The following is a 21,280-nucleotide window of genomic DNA, read 5'->3' as shown; positions in this document are numbered from 1 at the left end:
GTTCACTTTGGTCCTGGTTAGAAACCGAAAGAAAAGAGCTTGATGGATTAACAGGGAGAGCTAGTGAAACTGAGTCATCGGGGTGGAGTGCTCATGCTTGATAAACCTCAGAGACTCTGGCTTTCTATTCAGAGAAACTGAGTTACTCAGCAAGTTTTGCACACAAGACCAACATTTGGGTCTTAAAAGCCATAACTGAGCCAGGTGCAGTGGTTCATGCCTGTGATCCCAACAACACTTTGGGAGGTTAAAATGGGAGGATGGCTTGAGCCCAGGAGTTCAAGAGCAGCCTGGGCAACATGGTAAAAATCCTGTCTTTACAAAAAAAATACAAAAATTACCCACAAGTGGTGGTACATGCCTATAGTCTCAGCCACTCAGGAGGCTAAGGTGAAAGGATTGCTTGACCTTGGAAGGCCAAGGCTGCAGTGAGCTGTAATTGCACCACTGCACTCCAGCCTGGGTGACAGAGCAAGACCCTGTCTCAATAATAAATAAAATAATAAAATAAAATAAATACAGGCCATAATTCAACTATTGTAGTTGTAGTTCTCTCTGAAGTGAATGAATTTTTTCCCCTCATCCTGGAATTCTCATAGTTGCTATCTGAGAAGAAAGCCTTAGATTCTGGCTAAACTGGGAATTTTGGTGGGATGCCTATTGGCCCTTTCACTAAATGTGCAAGAGTGAAAGACTTCCTAGGATTCACCTGCCTTCATAGAGAATTACACAGCCCCTTCAACTATTCTGTCGTCTTATTTTTAGTGATCAAACAGGCTATTACACAGACCCTGGATAATATAAATACATAATATCACTGGTTATTTAGCCCCCCAAAGCATTATTTATCCAAAGTATTCATTATTAAAACCATGTCTTTGGCTGGGTACAGTGTCTCACACCTGTAATCCCAGCACTTAGGGACACCAAGGAGGGTGGATCATGAGGTCAGGAGTTCGAGACCAACCTGGTCAACATAGTGAAACCTTATTTCTACTAAAAATATAAAAATTAACTGGGTGTGGTGACACATGCTTGTAATCCCAGCTACTCAGGAGGCTGAGTCAGGAGAATCACTTAAACTGGGGAGGCAAATGTTGCAGTGAGCCCAGATCGTGTCACTGCACTCCAACGTGGGCAACAGAGTGAGACTCCATCTCAAACAAATAAACAAAAAACAGACAAAAAACCCCATATCTTTGATCCCACTTATTCCATCAGAATTCCTACAGTCTATAATTTATTATACTGAAATGAGCATATATGTATATTTTTACTGGTGCTAACATTTGTTTTGTATATGTTAATTTTACTTCTATAAATGAACTGCAAAGAATAGGGTTCATACTTTATCTTCTTTTTATATTTCTTCACTGTGGAAAAGTTTTGGATGTAATATAGACCCAAAAATTATGACCTCATGATCCACCCGCCTTGGACTCCCAAAGTACTGGTATTACAGGCATGAAACATTGTGCCCAGCTTGAAACTTACCCTTTCATTTTTTTTTTTTAAATAGAGAGAGGGTTTGCCATGTTGCCCAGGCATGTCCCTAACTCCTGGGCTCAAGTGATCTTCCTGCTCTGACACTTCACAGTGCTAGATTTCAGGCGTGAGCCACCACACCTGGCCATAATTCTTGAAATGGTGAAATCAGAGGGTGTAGAGGCTGTATTATTTCATTCTCTCATTGCTATAAAGAAATAGCTGAGACTGGGTAATTTATAAAGAAAAGACTTTGGCTGGGTGTAGTGGTGCATGCCTATTATCCCAGTACTTCGGGAGACAGACAGTGGCAGATCACCTCAGGTCAGGAGTTTCAGATCAGCCTGGCCAAAATGGTGAAACCCCGTCACTACTAAAAATACAAATATTAACCAGGTGTGGTGGCCTACACCTGTAATCCCAGCTACTCTGGAGGCTGAGACAGGAGAAGCTCTTAAACCCAGGAGGCAGAGGTTGCACTGAGCTGAGGTCAAGCCACTGTACTCCAGCCTTGGCAACAGAGTGTAACTCTGTCTCAGAAAAAAAAAAAAAAAAAGAACAGTAAAAGAAAAGAGGTTTAATTGGCTCATGGTTGCGCAAGCTGTACAGGAAGCATGACAGGATCTTCTTCTGGGGTGGCCTCAAGAAACTTACAATCATGGCGGAAGGCGAAGGGGAAGCAAGCCATTTTACACGGCAGGAGGAACGGCAAGTCGGGGGAGATGCTACACACTTTGAAACAACCAGATCTTCTGAGAACTCTATCAGGAGAACAGCACCAAAGAGAGGGTGCTAAACTGTTCACGGAAGCACTACCCCCGTGATCCGATCACCTCCTGCCAGGCCCCACCTCCACCATTGGGGATTACAACTGAACTAGAAATTTGGGTGGGGACGCAGATACAAACCATATCAGAGGCATAGGCATACATGAGAGGAAAGAAACAGCAGAATGTGACATTAAAATTTAAAGCATGTTAAAGTCTGCTAACCATTTTTGTTGCTTGGATTTTTTTTTCTAAAAATCAGCCTTTTCCTTTGAGGTCCCTTTATCCGTTCCTTCAAATTGTATATCAAAAATTTTAGTCAGAGAGATGCTAATTACTCAAGACAACTCGAAAAGTTCACATGCAGATTTGGGACTACAGTCCAAAAAGGCAATCCCTGCCATATATTTTTAACGGTGACACTTTCCTGAAATGCTGGTTATAGGTAATAGACATGACCCATTTATGTTTCTTACACTACCAAAGCAAATAAAGTTTATTTATATCACAAAAATGCCAGAAAAATTATGCTGAAATATTTTAATATAAGAAAATTCTGAATTTCTGAAGTATTACCCTGAAGCACTCTCTTGATAGCTAATATTATCCCTTCCACAGTAATTGTTCATTGCGTTGCTCTCAATATATAATACACTTTTAAGATCTACTGTGTTTAGTGAAGTATATTTTTAAAACAGGATAATGAAAAAACTTCACATAAGAATCATCATAGGGAATGAATGATATCTATTATAATGACTTTTTTCTTCAATAACCTATTATTAATATATGTTCTTCAGATGATATCATCACTTCTATTTTGCCAACTTTTGCCCCATTAAATGATTTTAACAGTAAAATTTACTGTTGACTAATATAATATAAAAATTATAATAGTATGGTTAATTTTAAAAAGACCTAACTTCAGTTTAGGTCTTACATGTTAGTCTAATTAATAGTTTTTAAGTGGCTCCGTGGATAACTCATTTAAACTTTAAAATGTCATTTTCCACATTTTAGTTATTAAAATAAAAATGTAGCTATAATAAATGACAGCATTTGTAATTAATACCTAAATTAAATATAATAAATGATATCTCGACCTATGTTAAAATATGAATTTCACATATTTTCATGTTTAATATTACCTTTGGAAATAGAAGAGTGATATATCACTATATAAATGTAAATAGGATAGGGACTGATTATATTTTGAAGACGAGAAAACGAGGTCAGAGATTAGTTAATGACAAATTTTGGATAGAACTCATTCGGTCCAGGGCTGTATAGGCCATAACTAGGTCTTATTTCTTTTCTCTAATTTGTCCCTCACTCCTGAAAGAAAACTAGGTGATAGTGGAATTGAGAAATATGTTTTTGTGAATGGAGGAGAGGGAAATCCCATGACTTAACACCATGGTTATGCTTCTTAGAAAAGAAGGATGAATGTGAGTAGCAACATGGACTACTGGCAAATCTACTGGGCAGATGAAGTCATTAGCCCTATATAGACTCATTAAACTCTAATGGTGATCATCATCATCCATTTGTGATTTGGAAGAACTGTGCCTCCATCCCCCTGAAAGGCTTTTTGTTTTGTAGGTTCCTTTTTATTCTGCTTCCTGAAACTCTATGCCAATTGATGTTTGCATGTTTCTGAAATGGTGACAAGCCTTGTAATTGATTCTCCAACTACGCTGTGCTGTGCGCCGAGCTGGCAGGCACCTCTCTTTCAGGTCACTTTACACGTCACACTACCTAGAGCAATCCAGGAACCCATTCAAAGGGCAATGGGATGCCAATTATTTTCTTTCCTGGCACTTACATGAAGGTACAGGAGAGAGGCTGCTAAAATGGAATTGAGAGTTGGGTTCCCCTAATAATTCCTATAACTTCCAAGTTTGTGGACAATGGAAGAATTGAGAATCTGAAGCAAGTAAGCTGAAGAGGTCGAAAACTAGAGATTTAGTCAAGCAATCCATAACGTGAGGAGATCAAAAAATAGAGCTTTAGTAAAATCAGCAACTTCAGTGCTTACTAGGTGCCAGGCAATATTTTAAGCATTTTACATCTACTAATTTGTTTCTGCTATGCCACTGCTCTTGAAAGTAGGTATGACAATTTCTCCCACTTTGCAAATAAGACATGTGGAGCCCACAGCCACATAGCTGGTAAATGAGAGAATCACACTTTGAATTTAGGTTGGCTCTGAAGGCTCGGCTTTTAATCATTTTGCTATAGGTAGAATTAAAGATTCTGTATGAGTCCACTTTAATATAGAACTCATAGCTTCTAGGAATGTAATTACTTAGTAATAACCAGGAAAGAAAATGATGACCACGATTCAGAGAAACAGAAATATGAGGCCATCCTCTCTAAATCCCTTCATCCCATACTTCCTCATCTAACACCACCACAGGATATTTTGTACCTCATCCTACTTCTACAAAGGATTGTATCCCAATCATTTCTGGCTTCATTTATGAAAATAGCAACTTTAATTGATCTCTACTTGCCTATTTGATTTGTGATATCCAAGAACACTCCAAGGCAGAAAAATGCCTAAGATCACAAGCATAATTTTGTAAGAAGTCTAGGCAGGCAGTCTTAAGCAACATACCATGGATAACCTGACTCATGGAGAGAGGGAAGCCATACATATAGTTTCTTCTTCCCTCATCTCCACCCAGGATCATGATTTTATCTTCTACATTTAATAAAAGATCATCCAACATCAGAACTTAGAAAACCACCAAGAGATAAAGCAACCACATTTATGCAGCTTTTGAATGTATACCATAATTGAAGCTATTATGTCATATTTTGAAATTAATCATTTACCTTATGAGTCTACGTAGGCTCCATCCTCTGCAGAATCATTTGTGAAGTTTAGAGTAAGTGGTCTGTAACCTAGAAGGAAGACAAACAAATCCACAGTTCAAATTCAGCATGAAAAGAATATCAATGAAATTGAAAATACATTAGCATGTGTGTTAATTTTTTAAAATATTAGATTCAAATGGTGAAGGTATTTACCAATTTGGAGATACAGAGAGAACAGAATTTAGGTGAGATGGATATTAGCATTCGTGTCCCTGTGTTTTAAGTATCAGCTCAGATAAAAATGCAGAAAGATCTGAAATGATTCCTGGAACTAAACAATGTGACTGAATCCAGGGGGGAGGAGGAGGCTGCCACCCACCTGGGGAGATGGGTTAATAAAAAGATCAATTGTACTCTTATCTTGTTAGTCATTAGACAGCCCATTGATGCCACCTGCTTACTTTAAATATAAACGTGCAGGCCAACCATTGGAAAGCTGCCACCATTCTTAGGAACCCTGTTTCTTTCTGATTTAGTCATAGGAGGGAAAAGGCCAAATTCTGACCCTTAGGAACTGAGCATCTGTTCCTCCAGCAAACGCAGATGTGAGGGCAAATCAGAAGGCAAGTCTTTACAGGCAGATAAATGAATATACCAAAATATGAGTAGTTTATAGAGTTAATATCAACACAAACTGCAGAAACATTTTACATGTAAAAACATAAAATGGCTCAGGGGATTTACTCTCCTGTTAGGTAATTATATCCCTGAGATCTGAAGTGGCCACATATTAAATATACTTTTTGTTTGTTTGCTTTACTGGTCTTTGTGAACCACCGACTCTTTTCAGTAGTCGCTTATTCTTTCCCAAAGCATAAGGAAAGGTTTACTGTCTTAGATTAGTATTAGCTGCCAGTAATTAAAGGTTCAAAAGTAAATGTTACACATTTCCTAAAGCAACGTAAATGCCTGCTCACCATTGGTAGAAAAAAAAAAAAGAAAAAAAAGGATTATTATGTACTGGCAATAGAATCTCCTCTGCAACAGCTATTTTCTGCTTCTCCCAGCTTCTGCAAACTCCAGCGACAAGTGGGTCTCTGGACTTCTTCTTGTCCTCTGACACTACTTACCTGGGCATCAGAGAGATGTCTGATAGGAGCACTCCAGATCATCCCACCTTTGTGGCAGATACTCATTTTTTCTTTTGACAAAATGAGTATATTATCTCATTTATTTCTATGGTGTACATATTTATTGTTACTAGTCAGGCAGGAGTATCTTTCTATCTGCTTTGAGCATTCCTATTCCAGTAAAAAATATTTTGCAAGCAATAAAATACTAACTTAGTGTAGGAATGGTGAGATGCAGCAGTCAGTTACAATCTCTCAAAGCAGTGAGATGGTAAAGCCAGCTTGTGGCTTGTTGACTGATTACTACTCTCCTGCTCATTGTACTAGGTCAAAGCCTTGTATGTAAGTTTCAAATGCTTAAAATGTATTCTTAACTAAGTAGCGTGTAAGTGGGTGGATTTCTATCAACTGGGTCTCAAACCAGCAATAGAAAATCAGGCACTGCCTCTGAAGAAAAATGGGAATAACGTTAATCAAGGTATGACGACCTATTTAAAACATCATCCAGTAATTTTTTTTTAATGGAGTTTCACTCTTGTCATCCAGGCTGGAGTGTAATGGTGCAATCTTGGCTCACTGCAACCTCCGCCTCCCAGGTTCAAGTGATTCTCCTGCCTCAGCCTCCTGGGTAGCTGGGATTACAGGTGCCTGCCACCACGCCTGACTAATTTTTTGTATTTTTTTTTTTGAGACAGAATTTTGCTCTTGTTACCCAGGCTGGAGTGCAATGGCACGATCTCGGCTCACCGCAACCTCCGCCTCCTAGGTTCAAGCAATTCTTCTGCCTCAGCCTCCTGAGTAGCTGGGATTACAGGCACGTGCCACCATGCCCAGCTAATTTTATTTTTTTTGGATTTTTAGTAGAGATGGGGTTTTACCTTGTCGACCAGGATGGTCTCGATCTCTTGACCTCGTGATCCACCCGCCTCAGCCTCCCAAAGTGCTGGGATTACAGGCTTGAGCCACCGCACCTAGCCCATTTTTTGTATTTTTGGTAGAGATGAGGTTTCACCATGTTGGTCAGGCTGGTCTTGAACTCTTGACCTCAGGTGATCCACCCACCTCAGCTTCCCAAAGTGCTGGGATCACAGACATAAGCCATCATGCCTGGCTACATTCAGTGAACTTTTAAACGTAATTCCCAGATGGGCTAACCATTTATGCATTTTAGAGTACAGATTAGTTATTAGTTGTTTCTTGAATTTAAAGAGTTTGTAAAGAATATGGATTTCTTACACTTGGTTACATATTTAAATTACTAGTAAGAGAGCAAGAGAGTAAGTTTTTGGAGATCACTAATTTTTAGTTTGTCAGCATACTGTAAGTTTGACATGAATTGAAACAGGGTAAAAAACAGCCTTGTGAGTGCAAGGGATAGCCTTTTCTATCTTTCAGATTGGTGAGTGAGCCTGTAAAACATGGCCTTAAAATGGTAGCTGAGAAATGGACCTACTTTCTTCTAAAATGTGACCTTCTTGTGCTACTCTCCTGAGGGCTCATGGATAGATCCTTGTTTTTGGCAAACCAGCATCAAAATGGCAGTCCTTGGATGTAGTCCAAAGCAAATTTGACTAATATTGAATTTTGCTCCCGAGTATCATGTTTTATCATGAGGGTCCAACATAACTCTAAAGGTTCTATGACAGGTAACAAAGGAAAATTTCCTAGATAAACTCATTTAGGCTTCACACCACTCTTGGTTAATTAAGCACATTTACAGATGGGGATAAAATCTTAGGCTATGGTTGAGAATGCTCAAAAAATAAAGTAGCCCTTCAGTTGTTTTCTTGCCAATTTCTTTATTTCATGATTAGCAAATAGATGGAATATTAATATTCCAAATAAATGGTGAACATTTTATTGTATAATTTTGTGAAAGTGGGATATTTTCATTTATAAGGAAAAAGCTCATCTTTGCAGGAGGAATTAATGTCGGCTATCTAACTGTGTCCCTTTTAAGGAGATAAAGGTAATTGAGTAACGGTTGAGTTTTGAAGTCGTGATTATAGCTTTCGAACTGATAGCCAGACTTCTTTTTAAAAAGGACTTTATATTTGAAAATGAAGCATTCAAAGAATGTTCAGTATTTTCTAGAGAGCTTAGATGCATATTATAAGGTTCAATGAATACCATATTGAATAATTCCAGCACTTTGGAAAGTTGAGGAGGGAGGATTGCTGGAGCCCAGAAGTCAGAGACTAGACTGGGAAACATAATGAAACTCTGTCTCTATAAAAAATGTAAAAATTAACCAGCCATGGTAGTGTGTGCATCTGTATTCCCACCTACTGTTGAGGCTGTGGTGAGAAGATCACTTGAGCCCAGGAGGTCCCGCAGTGAGCTATGATTGCACCACTACATGCCAGCCTGGGCAACACAGTGACATCCTGCCTCAAAAAAATGGAATATTCTGAGTGGACTACAGCTTTCATAGAAGCAAATTTGTGCTCTTAATTGAGGCCTTGTATTCTGGGATAGGGATGTTAGATATTAGGTAATCAATTAGGAACACTGATGATGTTTGAGCAGAGAGTGAATTAACCAGAAATCCAATTTAGATAGATGCAGTGTATGCACTATAGATCAAAACAAGGGCTGAAAATTGATGTATTGAATAATTAACCTAACAAATAATTTTATCAATGTTTAAAATTTAACAGTATTATTTTAAGAGGCAATATGCCATGTTCATACTATAATAATAATAATAATAGTATACAATAATAATAGAAAATACTAAGGGCAGCCAGAGAGAAAGGTCAGGTTACCCACAAAGGGAAGCCTATTAGACTTACAGCAGATCTTTCAGCGGAAACCCTACAAACCAGAAGAGAGTGGGGGCCAATATTCAACATCCTTAAAGAACAGAACTTAGAGCCCAGAATTTCATATCCTGCCAAACTAAGCTTCACAATTGAAGGAAAAATAAAATCTTTTATGAACAAGCAAGTACTCAGAGATTTTATTACCACCAGGCCTGCTTTACAAGAACTTCTGAAAGAAGCATTACACATAGAAAGGAACAACCAGTATTAGCCTTTCTAAAAATATACCAAAAAGTAAAAAGCATCAACATAAAGAAGAATTTACATCAACTAATGGATAAAATAACCAGTTAACTTCAAATGGCAGTAACCCTAAATTTAAATCGACTAAATCCCCCAGTTGAAAGATACAGCCAAAACCTAACAGTATGCTACATCCAGACCCATTTCATATCCAAAGATATACAAAGACGCAAAACAAAAGGTTGGAGAAAAATTTACCAACCAAATGGAGAGCAAAAATAAATAAATAAACAAAAAGCAGGAGTCACAATTCTCACATTTGATAAAATAGATTTCAAAGCAACAAAGATATAGTGGTAAAGGATCAATGCAACAATAAGAGCTAACGATCCTAACACCCAGATACATAAGACCCATAAAGAGATTTAGACTCAACAAGACAGAAAATTAATAAGGATATCCAGGACTTGAACACAGATCCAGAACAAGTACACTTAATAAATATTTATAGAGCTCTCCACTTTAAATACACAAAATATACATTCTCCACTTTAAATACACAAAATATTGATCGGCCATTATTAATACCCATTTTTAGAATAAAGCAATATTCCTGTTCTCTCTCCCTCTTTTTCTTCCTCTTTCTTCCTCTCCTTCTCTCCTTTATTTTTCTTTCAAAAAAAAAGAAAAGTCACTTGGCATTCTGGGCTCCAGAAAGGGATTTTCTAAGCAATGTTTTTGTTTATTGCTGTGGTTCCAACCACATCCAAGTCTTCACAAGTACCTGGTACCTCCAGTTCTTAATTTTTTCTTAGGATGCTCCATTGTGAATTTCTCAGAACTACAAACATTGCCTTTTAACAACTGTCTTATCTTAAATCATTTGCCAGCCTTCTAAGTCCTTCCATCTTCATATAAAAAAAAAAAAATAATAATAATAGTATTAAATTTACTAGTTACTAGTACTAAGTAGTACTATTAGGTGCCGAGGCTACAGAGGTGAACTAGTTGGTGAAAGTCTCTGATGTCACGGAGGGAAGACACAAATAAAACATCACACAAAACAGGGATTGAGCGAGGGAGAGAGAGAAACATGTGTTAGGAATGTCTATCTCTAGAAGAATGCTTCTTGTTATGTTTAAGCTTAGTCTAAAGCTGTGAGGAAGACAGGAGGCTGTTGTTACAGTCCAGACAAGAAAGAGATTAATGAGAACCTGGGCTAGGCAGCAGCAGTGGGAATTCGAAGGAAGAAAAAGATGCAAGAGGTATTTCAGAGACAATCAATAGGAACTGGCAATTGCTGAGAGGTGCAGTGAGGGAGAAGGAAGAGACATAGATGAATTAGAAACTTGGAGTCTCACTGACGAAATTGGGTTGCTATTAACAGATATACGGTTGTCAAAAGAAAGAACTAGTTTGATGGGGTAATGAATTTGGGTGTGGTGTGTTGTGTTTGATGTGTCAAGAAGTCTCTCGCAGATGGCAGTGAGTAGCTGGAACTGTAGGATTATAAATTAGGGGCAAAACTAGAGCTAGAAATTTTGGCGTCCTTCTAATGGATGGGGTAGTTAAAATCTGTGGGATTGCCTAAATTCACCAAAGGTAAGGAAGCCTGAGAGTCTCCATACACATGGACATTCTGGGAAATGACATAATTAGGGGAAAGTCCAACCAGAGTTAAGGCAAGTAGGAATAATGTCCAGCAGTTCAGTACTCATTCTACACAATCATCATGCACAGAGCACTTCACAGAGGCTAATTTACTGAACTTTCACAACATCTAGGAAGTAGTGATAGCTACAGGAGGCAGCCAAATGCCTAGGCAGATGGGGTGGGTACCAGGTGAAACCCCACCGTCAAGCCAAAGGCATTTTAAAGTCTGAAAGCCAAGCTACATGTTAAATCATCAGACTGCATTAAGAACTTGTCTTCCTGGTGGGTGTGCTTTCCTTTGATTGATCCCCACCCTTCACCTATTTTATATATACCTACCCTTTCCTAATTGGTTTTCTATACTGTCATGCCCACTTTTGAGTGGTGTCTTTGCTTTAGCCTTTTCTGCATACTCACAAACCAGTCAGCATGCACTCCCCATCCTGCACCTTTAAAGACCACAGACCCAGTTGGTAGAGAAGGAGATGGCCTGACTTTGGGGTATAGACAGACTTTTTGAGTCATTTTCATTCTTCAAAATTCTCTGCCTTCACCACCCTTCCATTGTCCATGTGACCTCAATCTTCTTGGACACTGGACAATAGCTCTGGACCCACTGAGTGCAGGTACCCAGAAAGGCTGTCACACCAGCCCTTTGCCTTCACCAGCGGAGGGCAGCCACTTCACACGATGAGGCAAAGGGCCAACTGAGCTGCTAAACACACCACAGTCTGTGGATGGCACAACTAAAGGAGCACTGTAAAACCTCCTCTGGGGCTTCAGAGTCGTGGGCACACTCACATGGGCACTGCTGCATTCCCCTCAAGGCAACACACCTGGCCTGGCCCTGGGCACTGCACAGAGTTTGCTCCTGTGTGGGCACCCAGAGTGGCCAGCCAGAACCTGCACTCACTTGCTTATGTGTTCCCTCCTGCAAAGGATTGATCCTCATGTGCCAAATAGAGAATGTGCCAGCCCAGTGAAGGGGCTGAGAAAAATCCTGCATCAGTAGGTTTTGTTATTAACTCTACTTCATAAATTAGGAATGAGAGGGACAGAAAGGTTGCAAAAGTCACACAGCCCAGAAGTGGTGGAGTCAGGATTCAAACCTACAATGCTCAGCCTCAGAGTTCCCATACTTACCAACCATGCTGAAATACCTTGTGGGTAGAATGAGTGACTTTGAAAATGAGAATTTGCTCTTAATAAGACAGAAACCCTACAAATTAAAGTTAGTGGTTAGGCTTGCAAACTGCTTGTCCAAGGGCACAGAGCTAAACTGGACAGATGATAACTCGTAAGAAACATGGATGAAAGAGGGGTTTTGACATTAAGCAAACAACTAATTGCAAAATAATTCTGTTAAACTTTGACAAACGCAAAAGTTTTTCTGGGAGTTTCTAATAAAATGTCCTAACCTATTACATGGGAGGTACAGGGAGTTTCTATCAGCAAAGTCTACCTGGAGAAAGTGACATTTAAACAGAGACCTAAATAATGGGTAGGAGTTAGCAGGACCAAGAGGGAAAACAAGAGCACTCCAGATTTGAGGACCCTTAGGCAGAAGGAACTTGGGGGATTCAAGGAGTTTGAAGAAATCTGGGGCAACGATAAGGGAAAAAAATACTCTTAAGGATTTTGGACTTTAGCTTAAGAGAATAGAAAGATATTGAAGTGTATTAAGGAAAGTGACAATTAAGCCTCAGAGAGTTTAAGCTGTCCAAGTTCATGTAGCTACTAATTGAGCCAAAAGGAAACCCAGGTCATCCCTGCTCCAAAGTCCTTTCTTCACAAAACCATGTCCAGAGCTGGGCTGCAAAATATTTACTGATCAGCTCTTTGTGGAAAAAAAACCCCACTGATATGTAGCATTTTCTGATATGGTGGTTTAAATACTATATTTAGTATTATTTACTAATATTCACCATATTAGGTGCTAATATGAAGTCACAACTGGGAAAAGATAGTCTGTATTGTACCGTTATATGGCATTTCAAGCATGTTGATATAATAGATAAAAACACACTCAGCAACACAGAAAATACAATGTTCCAAAATAATAGGAAGTGATGAATGTGTGTATTTATTACCTTTGTTTTAAATATAATTATTTAATTGTAAATTTATGCAATTTGTTTATTCACAGTGGTTCTCTGGGGGAACAAACAGCTTGCCAAATTCCTGAAAATTGTAATGGCATCTCCTGAGCAGGTATAAGCCGGAGTCAGAACTCCATTGTTACCATCTCGAAGAGCCATTTTTGGGAGTACATTTTTATTATACTGCTTTGTTTTGGGAGATGGTTCCAGGAATCTTAGAGAAAACCTCACTCATGTCTTTCTACACACCTCATTGTGTCGATCATGGGGCATATTCAGTGAGAAGGAATAAATAGAGCTTTGCTCCCCCTCGCCCAAACAGGCTGAGAATGAAGAGAGAAGGGAACTCCTGGGAAGCAAGGCTATGTCCTTGGTGGGGACACAGGTATTTGTGGCTGACTCCTCACCTTTGCTTTCCGACAGTTGGGAGTGCAAGTTTCTGATTTAAAATACAAGTTTATAACTTGAATCAAAGCTAAATTTATATTCTCCGTACACATTATCATTCAGTTCTATTATTGTCATGCAACCTCATCTTTAGGAAACCACTGGACCCTAAAATAAAATGTTCAGAAACATGCAAATGAAAACAGCTTAAGCTCTCAGACTTTGGCAGTGTTACTTGAGTTTTACTGTGGCCTCAGAAGGGACAATCATAATATTTTTCGGGCTGTCTTGTCTTGATTTATAATTTGAATCTCCATAAATGATAATAGAGAGGGCAATTATCAAAGAAATGGAAAGGGCAATTATCATTAAATTGAAAACACATCACACATCCAACAGGATGAATGACTGAGCTAAAAACAGATTTTGTGGATCCTGCAATGTTCCAAAAGAACTTAATACAAGCAACTTCATCTCCCTACCTCCTCCAATTAACCAGATGACTTCGGATCTATTTTTCTTTTTGTTTTTCCTGGGATGATAACACAAGGCCTGTTAATCGAATCTGCCTGAAGACTGACACTACTTAGGATATGTGAATTTATGAGACTAAACCAGTTGCTGTTTGCCTAGTGTGAAGAAAAGCTTTCCTTTTTTTTTCATAAAAACAGGAGAGAAAAATTCGTTCTCTTGTTTGTACATTTGTGATTCCAGGAGACTGTAGACACTCATCTCATCTGTTCTTAACTTTCATGATGAATCTTTTTCAGTGAGGCAGCAACAGTGATTTTGTTCATGAGGTTAAATAATAGACTGGATAGTGAAATTCCCCTAAAAGACTTTTGTCTTGGTTGGATAAATTGAACAAGTTATAATCCAAACTATAGGCATTACTTATCCTTACTACAAATATGAAAGAAAAAGGTAAATGTGTATGAACAAATTTTGTTGAGAATTCTTGCCTTCTGGATTTACTATTGTAAGGAGTGGAATTACAGACATTGTCTGGAAGGGATAAGGTATGGAAAGAGAAAAGAAAAACTTCTCTTTCCCGTCTTGCAAGATGGCGGGTGAAAAAATTGAGAAGCCGGATACTATAGTGAAGAAACCTGAAGCCAAGAAGGCTGATGCTGGTAGCAAAGTGAAAAAGGGGAACCTCAAGGCTAAAAAGCCCAAGAAGGGGAAGCCCCATTGCAGCCACAATCCTGTTCTCGTCAGACGAATTGGCAGGTATTCCTGATCTGCCATGTATTTCAGAAAGGCCATGCACAAGAGGAAGTACTCAGCCGCTAAATCCAAGGTTGAAAAGAAAAAGAAGGAGAAGGTTCTTCCAACTGTTACAAAACCAGTTGGTGGTGACAAAACCGTCAGCACCCGGGTGGTTAAACTTTACAAAATGCCTAGGTATTATCCTACCGAAGATGTGCCTGGAAAACTGTTGAGCCAGCATTACCCCCGGGACCATTCTGATCATCCTCACTGGACACCACTGGGGACACTCACGGGACACCACTGGTTTTCCTGAAGCAGCTGGCTAGTGTCTTGTTACTTGTGACTGGACCTCTGGTCCTCAATCGAGTTCCTCTGCGAAGAATGCACCAGAAATAATTTGTCATTGCCACCTCAACCAAAATTGATATCAGCAATGTAAAAATCCCAAAACATCTTACTGATGCTTACTTCAAGTAGCAGCAGCTGTGGAAGCCCAGACACCAGGAAGGTGAGATCTTCAACACAGAAAAAGAGAAATATGAGATTACAGAGCAGCACAAGATTGATTAGAAAGCTGTGGACTCACAAATTTTACCAAAAATCAAAGCTATTCCTCAGCTCCAGGGCTACCTGCGATCTGTGTTTGCCCTAACAAATGGAATTTATCCTCACAATTGGTGTTTTAAATGTCCTAATAATCAATTAAATAACTGATTACCTTAAAAAAAGAAAGAGAAAGAAAAAAGAAAAACCCCAAATCACTTTTGTCCGCACTACCGTAAAGGAAAATAGCCATGGCACGAATGCCAATACCGTGTTTCTTAAAGAGATGAAGCCTATATAATTGGATCGAATCAGGGTCTCTGAGATCAAGAGTTTCTCCTTTTCACATAAGTGAGCTTCACTGAGCAGACCAATCTCTGGCATACTCATCTTCCTAATGTAAGTCATGGATCATACAGGAACTAGAATTGGAAGGATGTAAAGGCTCAGATAGATAAGTTTATTTTATATTGATTTCATCTGGGTCTCTGCTTTCCCCATATTGGTCCTTCATGCAGGCTATCACCTGCCATTGATAATACATCACCAGACTAGGCTTGTCTCTTGGGAACAAAGAGCCATAAAGTGACCCCAGCACTCAAGGCTATACACTTAGTCATGGAGCCCAGACATCATGGTAACCGACAAAAAAGTGAGAAAAAAAAAAACAGTCCAAAAGAAAGAAGAAAATGAATATTTACTAACCACCTTTTGTCAGGTATGTTAAATAGATCTAATTTTAGTGTTGCCACCTATTTGATATTAAACCTGTTAGTGAGTCCTATATTTGTAAGTCCCCCCCCAAAACAACTGTTACTGTGCATTACTGTGATGTCTTCCGCAGGTACATTCTCCCTCACATTGGAGGACTGAGCTGTGCCTGCCCTGTGCTTCTTTGCTGTTTTGCTGATTGAAGAACTGAATATATGTTATACTGTCTACCTGCCAGCAATATGCAACTTTAGTGTTGAATACTTTCCTTTTGAAGATGTATGATTCTTGATTCATCATCATTTTTTTCTAGCTTCCATCTTTCCCAGGTTCCAGAGAAGTTTAAGTGTAAGAAATATTTAACAGTTTTTGCAAAGCAAGGAAACAGAAAAAATTTGTGTTCAACGTATCCACTACGAATTTATATAAATATGTGTGTCTACCTACAAATTAACCACCTTGAATTAAACATATATATTCTCAATGTTTTGAAAAAATAGATTGTTATATTTATTAGTTCATCTTGGCCTATAAGTTTATTTCAAAATACTAAGCACTTCGGAAAACAAATAGCGGTTTCCCTTTTAAAAATTCCCAAAGTTCCAAGAGTTTTGAATTCATTGAACTCTCAACAATTACCATCTGGTTGATTAAGTAATTTACATTTGGACATCCTCACAAAGAGACTGCGGGTGGGGGAATTCCCCTTGAATTCTGGGAAGTTGTTCTTCGGACATGATGTTTACTTCCTTTGATGTCACAATTTCTCTTGATAAATGTAAACATTTATTTTTAACATGGTTATTAAAACGTAGTCAATATTCAGTTTCAATTCTTTTGTCAGTTACTGGAGAAATAGAAAGAAAGGTCAGTTTATGGGTCATTATACTCACAGATTGAATGTTGAGTTAGTAAAAAGTAAATGTGATATTATTTTAATATTTTTAATGTGTTTGGAAACAGGAGTTTTTGAAAAGCTAAAACTGAAAAGCTGTCTAACCTAATATAGAGTATAAGTAAAATAAAATTCATGTCAATAAAGTGTACCTATCATTTATACTTTTTGGAACTGGTACATTTTTATTAATTGTGTCCAGTACTTTTGTTGAAACCCTTTGTCAGCGGTTTTTAATTCTCATAGGAATCTCATGAGGTGTGCCTTGTTGTCTGATTTCACAGACTTTACAACTCAGAGAAGTTAAAAAACTTTTCACATCACACAGCAAGCAATCAGCAGAGCAGGAACTAAGCTCAGACTTCTCAGATTCAAAGGCCTGTGAGTGACCACGTTCAACTTTCCAATTTTGGTTGCACTGTAGGCCTAGTCATATATTTTATACTTCATCAGACAGCTGCAGTTAAAACTGCTTCATATGAGAGATGATACTCATCCTAATTTTTAATATATTTAAATAAATCATAACGTTAATGTCTCTGCTTGTAATCCTCCCTCACTCTCATTATCTACAACCGAACATCCAAGATGTTTCTTTCCTTACAGTTTTGTATTCACTGGGTTCATTCACTTATTCACCAGTTCACTCATTAATTCAACAAATATTTATGGTGCCTTCATCAAGTACCAGACACTCTTCTAGGCCCTAGAAAAGTAGTTCCTATGGTAAAGGAGTTTACATTTGGGTAGGAGAGAGAGACAATAAACACATACATACAGACATATATAAAACACAAGCAAAGTTGGATAGAGATAAATGCAATGAAGAAAAATAGAATAAGTATCTAGAAAATAATAAGTAACTTTCATTGAAAATACATTACATGTGTGACGCATTGGTCTAAGTATGTTACAAAGATTAATTTGCTTAATTCTCACAAACTCTATGTGATTATTGTATTCATGGTAGATTAGGGGTGGCATCAAATTATTTACTACTCCTCTAATTGAGAGATTGAGACGTGGAATCTAATTCCCCTCCTTTTGAATCTGAGCTGGCCTTATTGACTTGCTTGATGCATAGAGTGGGGCAGAAGAGACAATATGCTAGGTCCTAGCTTAACCTTTAAATGGACTGGCAACATTGCATTGTTCTCTTGGAATCCTGAGCTTCCATTAAGACGTCAGACTAAGGTGGCCAGGCACAGTGGCTCATGCCAGTAATCCTCCCAGGGCTTTGGGAGACTGATGCGGCCAGATCATGAGGTCAGGAGTTCAAGACCAGCCTGGCCAACATGGTGAAACTATCTCTACTAAAAATACAAAAAATTAGCCAATCCCAGCTACTTGGGAGTCTGAGGCAAGAGAATCACTTGAACCCGGGAGGCAGTGAGCTGAGACCACACCACTGCACTCCAGCCGGGGCAATAGAGCGAGATTCTGTCTCAAAAAAAGAAGAAGTTAGACTAAGGCTTCTATGCTGTTGGAAAGCTCAGGCAACATGGAGAGGACAGGTGTCACAGAGTCGCAACTCAGCTCCCTGCCTGCCATCAGCATGTGGTGGGGCCAGCCTCTTGAAGCCTTCCCATGACTCCGGTTCCTGCTGCCATCTGAATAGTCCAGAATGATGAACCCTCAGTGAAGACCACCCAACAGAGTCCAGTCAATCCACGGAAAGGTGAGAGATAAGAAGACATATTTCTTTCAAGCCATTAAGTTTCAGGGTGTTCTGTTATGCAGCAAAGAATAATTGGAACTATTATAATTTTCCTTTTGCAGTTGAGAAAACCATGGGAAAGAAGGGTTAAATTATCTCCTTGCCTAAGGGTAGAATCTGAATTCCATCCCTGACAGGCTGACCCACAAGCACCATTTTAAACTCTCTCCCACACAGCCTTACCCGCAGAGTAAGATCAGCTTTCACAGGGTGCTCCTGACTGAACTTGGCAGTTGCTGCTGACTGGTTCACATTTTATGTTCTCCATTGAATCACAGTGGTTAAAACTCAGGGCACACTTCTATTGGAGTACAGTCACTTTTGCAAAGGGACCTTGTGGTGTCCTTGGCCCGGAAGTATTATGTTGTCTATGACCTTTTGTGGATTGGAATCTTAAGAAAAATAAGGAGGACATGGAGGAGATTGACCTGCACTAATCTATAATCCTTTCATTGTGTTGTAAAATTATGAGAATTATTCAAGTGAAATAGGAAATCGCATGGCATTTTGATTAAATAAAAGAAAAAGACCACAAAGTAATTTTCTTAAATTAAGAGCAAATAATTGTCACAAAATCAAATTTCTTGGCATACAAATATGTTACATCCCTTGTCTCAGACAGAGAATTTATATTGGGATGGGAAAGGAGTGACCGGATATCTGTAGCCTGATAGCATTAAGCAGTAAGTCGTTCAGCCAGATGTTCCTTCCTTAGCAAGGAAGGACACACAAAACTATAGGGTGCCAGGCAAGCCCAGGGTACATATTTCCACAGACATTTTTTCCTTAGGGTATTTACAATTCAGTTTAGCTCTCTCCACACTGAAACTCTGTATATACAACCACAGAACAGCCCGTGATAGCTCAAAGGAAAGAAGCTCAAAGGACGGCTGCACATCCTCACCCCGCCCCAAGCCTTCCAAGGGAAACTCCTGGTACTCTTGAAACTTTCCTGTGAGACGATTATTCAATCCTGTGCCTTTTCCAAGCAGGAAATATGATGTTCCAACGACAACTTGACCTCCTGCCTGAAAATGGGCCGGGAGGGGAGCGGTGCCAAGGTAGGAGCAGGAAGATGAAACAGGCATGGTCTAAGTATCCTTAATTCATAGACCCAATCACAAATACAAACAAGTTAATTTTGTTAAGAACGCATGATAACATTTCACTTATGACAAAATCCCAATCATTTATTCTCCTCTGGAGTACTTCTTAACGCATCCTTGAGTTTTTAAAAGTTCAAGTGTTGCATAAAAAAATCAACATAATTACAGAAAACAGTCCTTAAACAAGAATATCCTGTTTTGTTTCCTGCATACGCACTGGGGTGGCTCATCTGAATCCTTGACAACATCCAACTCCAAGAAGAAAACATCAAGGCGGATAGCTATCAAGGATTTTACATACAGCTCTTCAGCAGTAGGGCTGTTGGCCCCATGTGTAAGCCGACAATCGCCCTATTGTTTACGTTCCAGTCAGAACAGCGATGCTGCCTTTCTTCACTGTGTATGGTCTCCATAATCCTAACAGTCATGTTCACTCAGCAGTAAGCCCGAATCTATGTTTCCCAGAGGAGTTTCAAATACATGAGATAGATTAGCATCTCTGTGGCTTGATGCAATCTGTGACAGATTCAACAGCAATACACATTTTAAAGTGTGGTCAGTACTCAATTATTTGTTGAAGAACAATTTTGTTCCCAAGGTAGAAAAAATTAGCAATAACTTTTAGGTAGTAAATACAGGGGCTGAAGGATAATACGACACCCCCGAACCTCTTGCCCTCCTGGCATTTCACTCTGTTTAAAGAGAGGAAAAAAGCCCAATTGTGTGCTGATGAATTAGAAAACTTCATGAACATTCAAGAAATACACATGCCACTACAAATTAACCATTAGCAGGGCAAGGTATTCATCCTTTCTGTCAGATTCTGTGGGAAGTATGCCTTATTAGCATTGAAGCCTAAAGAAGTAATGTATCAGGCCACATTCACTTATCCTACAAAAGAGAACAGGCAATTTCAGTTTTGGAAAAATAAATAGCGTTGCTCTTCCCATCCCCATTTCAATCCTTAAATTGAAAATCACCAAATAAAATTCGATTTCCTCTCTGCTTTCAGTTTGTCTCTGTGTTTACAGCGGAATGTGGTTTTGCATTTTAAATCAGTTCCATCATAACCCTGAAAGTGATCCCAGGGCGGCTAATTCTCTGTCTCCAGTTGCCACCCCTCCCCCATGCTACCACTTTGAATTTGAATGGGACCAGAAGATTCTCTAGGGGCCACATTTGTGGCCCTTCAGCAGCAAACTCTCTACTTCTTTCAGCTTGTTTCCTGGCATGGTTCATGGGGATTTGTGGTGAGTGGCAGCTCTGGAATCACTCTTCATTCTGTCAGGTTGTGGTTAGGCTTAGTGGGGTTTCTTTGTTTTACTGGCCACTAGTAGTCAATTCCCTTGAAAATATCTGGTTTTCTCCTTTTCTCTTAAGGAAAAAAATTAAGCAACTTCCAGCTCCTCACCCTACCTCTAAAACACAAACAGAAAACAAACACGGATATCCCTTGGAAATCTTAGGAGGAGACAGAGAACAGGGAGAGCCCCAGACATTCTCAGCATCCCAGTTTAATTTTGATGTCAGACTATAAAAGAACTTGGGAGGGCCCCATTTCCTGTACCTGTTCCGCTGACATGTTGTTTTATTAAAGAATCAGGGATAAATTTTACTACTGCTTTTTCATGTTAAAATAAAATAAAATAAGCCAAGATATAGAATGTGAATCTGGGGATCACAGTGTTTCTTTTTCTTTCAAGACAAACCTGGAAAATAAGTAAGTACCCAAATGAGTAAAACA

The 21,280-nt window shown here is 39.0% G+C and overlaps 1 protein-coding gene across 3 annotated transcripts in view; it reads right to left on the bottom strand.

Moving 5' to 3' along the window:
- Positions 1 to 21,280, bottom strand: part of ADGRL2 (adhesion G protein-coupled receptor L2) — a 678,326-nt gene that overhangs the window by 536,047 nt on the left and 120,999 nt on the right. For all 3 annotated transcript variants that reach the window (XM_078332297.1, XM_078332298.1, XM_078332318.1), the window contains one exon: positions 5,094 to 5,162. The gene's annotated coding sequence lies outside the window, so the exon portion shown is untranslated. The remainder of the gene's footprint in view (positions 1 to 5,093; positions 5,163 to 21,280) is intronic.

Source organism: Callithrix jacchus, chromosome 7 (genome assembly GCF_049354715.1).
Source record: "Callithrix jacchus isolate 240 chromosome 7, calJac240_pri, whole genome shotgun sequence".
Classification (NCBI taxonomy): Eukaryota; Metazoa; Chordata; class Mammalia; order Primates; family Cebidae; genus Callithrix; species Callithrix jacchus.
Note: the sequence above shows the minus strand (reverse complement) of the source record. Positions and strands in the feature narration are given on the sequence as shown.